Source organism: Callospermophilus lateralis, chromosome 2 (genome assembly GCF_048772815.1).
Source record: "Callospermophilus lateralis isolate mCalLat2 chromosome 2, mCalLat2.hap1, whole genome shotgun sequence".
NCBI classification, from domain to species: domain Eukaryota; kingdom Metazoa; phylum Chordata; class Mammalia; order Rodentia; family Sciuridae; genus Callospermophilus; species Callospermophilus lateralis.
Window position 1 is genome coordinate 73,071,820 of NC_135306.1, and position 3,848 is coordinate 73,075,667.

The window sequence follows — 3,848 nt, forward strand, 5'->3', positions numbered from 1 at the left end:
ACAGACTGAAGGTGAAAGGTTGGGAAAAATCATATCACTCATACGGACCCCAGAAGCAAGCAGGGGTGTCCATACTTGTATCAAATAAAATAGACTTCAAGCCAAAGTTAATCAAAAGGGATAAACAAGGACAATACATACTGCTCAAGGGAACCATACACCAACAAGACTTGACGATCATTAATATATATGCCCCAAACAATGGTGCAGCTACGTTCATCAAACAAACTCTTCTCAAGTTCAAGAGTCTAATAGACCACAACACAATAATCATGGGAGATTTTAATACACCTCTCTCACCAATGGACAGATCTTCCAAACAAAAATTGAATAAAGAAACCATAGAGCTCAATAATACAATAAATAACTTAGACTTAATTGATATATACAGAATATACCACCCAACATCAAGCGGATACACTTTCTTCTCAGCAGCACATGGATCCTTCTCAAAAATAGACCATATATTATGTCACAGGGCAAAGCTTAGCAATTACAAAGGAGTTGAGATACTACCATGCATTTTATCTGATCATAATGGAATGAAATTGGAAATCAATAATAAATGAGAAAGGAAAAACCCTACATCACATGGAGATTAAACAATATGCTACTGAATGAACAAAGGGTTACAGAAGACATCAAAGAGGAAATTAAAAAATTCTTAGAGGTAAACGAAAACTCAGAAACAACATATCGAAATCTTTGGGACACTATGAAAGCAGTACTAAGAGGAAAATTCATTTCATGGAGTTCATTCCTTAAAAGAAGGAAAAGCCAACAAATAAATGACCTCATACTACACCTCAAAGCCTTAGAAAAAGAAGAACAAATCAGCAGCAAATACAGTAGAAGGCAAGAAATAATTAAAATTAGAGCAGAAATCAATGAAATCGAAACAAAAGAAACAATCAAAAAAATTGACAAAACTAAAAGTTGGTTCTTTGAAAAAATAAATAAGATTGATAGACCACTAGCCACACTAACAAAGAGAAGAAGAGAGAGAACCCAAATTACTAGCTTACGGAATGAAAAAGGCAACATCACAACAGACAATTCAGAAATACAGACGATAATTAGAAATTATTTTGAAACCCTATACTCTAATAAAATAGAAGATAGTGAAGGCATGGATAAATTCCTTGAGACATATGAACTACCCAGATTGAATCAGGAAGATATAAACAACCTAAACAGATCAATATCAAGGGAGGAAATAGAAGAAGCCATCAAAAGACTACCAACCAAGAAAAGCCCAGGACCGGATGGATATACAGCAGAGTTTTACAAAACATTTAAAGAGAAACTAATACCAATACTCCATAATCTATTTCAGGAGATAGAAAAAGAGGGAGAACTCCCAAATTCATTCTATGAGGCCAATATCACCCTGATTCCCAAACCAGAGAAGGACACCTCAAAGAAAGAAAACTACAGACCAATATCCCTAATGAATTTAGATGCAAAAATCCTCAATAAAATTCTGGCAAATCGTATACAAAAACATATCAAAAAGATTGTGCACCATGATCAAGTAGGATTCATCCCTGGGATGCAAGGCTGGTTCAATATACGGAAATCAATAAACGTTATTCACCACATCAATAGACTTAAAGATAAGAACCATATGATCATCTCGGTGGACGCAGAAAAAGCATTCGACAAAGTACAGCATCCCTTTATGTTCAAAACATTAGAAAAACTAGGGATAACAGGAACTTACCTCAAAATTATAAAAGCTATATATGCTAAGCCTCAGGCTAGCATCATTCTAAATGGAAAAAAACTGAAGGCATTCCCTCTAAAATCTGGAACAAGACAGGGATGCCCTCTCTCACCACTTCTATTCAATATAGTTCTCGAAACACTGGCCAGAGCAATTAGACAGACGAAAGAAATTAAAGGCATAAAAATAGGAAAAGAAGAACTTAAATTATCACTATTTGCGGATGATATGATCCTATACCTAGAAGACACAAAAGGGTCTACAAAGAAACTACTAGAGCTAATAAATGAATTCAGCAAAGTGGCTGGATATAAAATCAACACGCATAAATCAAAGGCATTCCTGTATATCAGCGACAAATCTTCTGAACTGGAAATGAGGACATCTACCCCATTCACAATATCCTCAAAAAAAATAAAATACTTGGGAATCAACCTAACAAAAGAGGTGAAAGATTTATACAATGAAAACTACAAAACCCTAAAGAGAGAAATAGAAGAAGATCTCAGAAGATGGAAAAATATACCCTGTTCATGGATAGGCAGAACTAACATCATCAAAATGGCAATATTACCAAAAGTTCTCTATAGGTTCAATGCAATGCCAATCAAAATCCCAACGGCATTTCTTGTAGAAATAGATAAAGCAATCATGAAATTCATATGGAAAAATAAAAGACCCAGAATAGCAAAAGCAATTCTAAGCAGGAAGTGTGAATCAGGAGGTGTAGCGATACCAGATTTCAAACTGTACTACAAAGCAATAGTAACAAAAACAGCATGGTACTGGTACCAAAACAGGCGGGTGGACCAATGGTATAGAATAGAGGACACAGAAACCAATCCACAAAATTACAACTATCTTATATTCGATAAAGGGGCTAAAAGCATGCAATGGAGGAAGGATAGCATCTTCAACAAATGGTGCTGGGAAAACTGGAAATCCATATGCAATAAAATGAAACTGAATCCCCTCCTCTCGCCATGCACAAAAGTTAACTCAAAATGGATCAAGGACCTTGATATCAAATCAGAGACTATGCGTCTGATAGATGAAAAGGTTGGCTCCGATCTACATATTGTGGGGTCGGGCTCCAAATTCCTTAATAGGACACCCATAGCACAAGAGTTAAAAACAAGAATCAACAAATGGGACTTACTTAAACTAAAAAGTTTTTTCTCAGCAAGAGAAACAATAAGAGAGGTAAATAGGGAGCCTACATCATGGGAACAAATTTTTACTCCTCACACTTCAGATAGAGCCCTAATATCCAGAGTATACAAAGAACTCAAAAAATTAAACAATAAGAAAACAAATAACCCAATCAACAAATGGGCCAAAGACCTGAACAGACACTTCTCAGAGGAGGACATACAATCAATCAACAAGTACATGAAAAAATGCTCACCATCTCTAGCAGTCAGAGAAATGCAAATCAAAACCACCCTAAGATACCATCTCACTCCAGTAAGATTGGCAGCCATTATGAAGTCGAACAATAACAAGTGCTGGCGAGGATGTGGGGAAAAGGGTACTCTTATACATTGCTGGTGGGACTGCAAAATGGTGAGGCCAATATGGAAAGCAGTATGGAGATTCCTGGGAAAGCTGGGAATGGAACCACCATTTGACCCAGCTATTGCCCTTCTCGAACTATTCCCTGAAGACCTCAAAAGAGCATACTACAGGGATACTGCCACATCGATGTTCATAGCAGCACAATTCACAATAGCTAGACTGTGGAACCAACCACGATGCCCCTCAATAGATGAATGGATAAAAAAAATGTGCCATTTATACACAATGGAGTACTACGTAGCACTAAGAAATGACAAAATCATGGAATTTGCAGGGAAATGGATGGCACTAGAGCAGATTATGCTAAGTGAAGCTAGCCAATTCCTAAAAAACAAATGCCAAATGTCTTCTTTGATATAATGAGAGCAACCAAGAACAGAGCAGGGAGGAAGAGCAGGAGGAAAAGATTAACATTAAGCAGAGTCATGAAGTGGGAGGGAAAGGGAGAGAAAAGGGAAATTGCATGGAAATGGAAGGAGACCCTCATTGTTATACAAAATTACATATAAGAGTTTGTGAGGGGAATGGGAAAAAAATAAGGAGA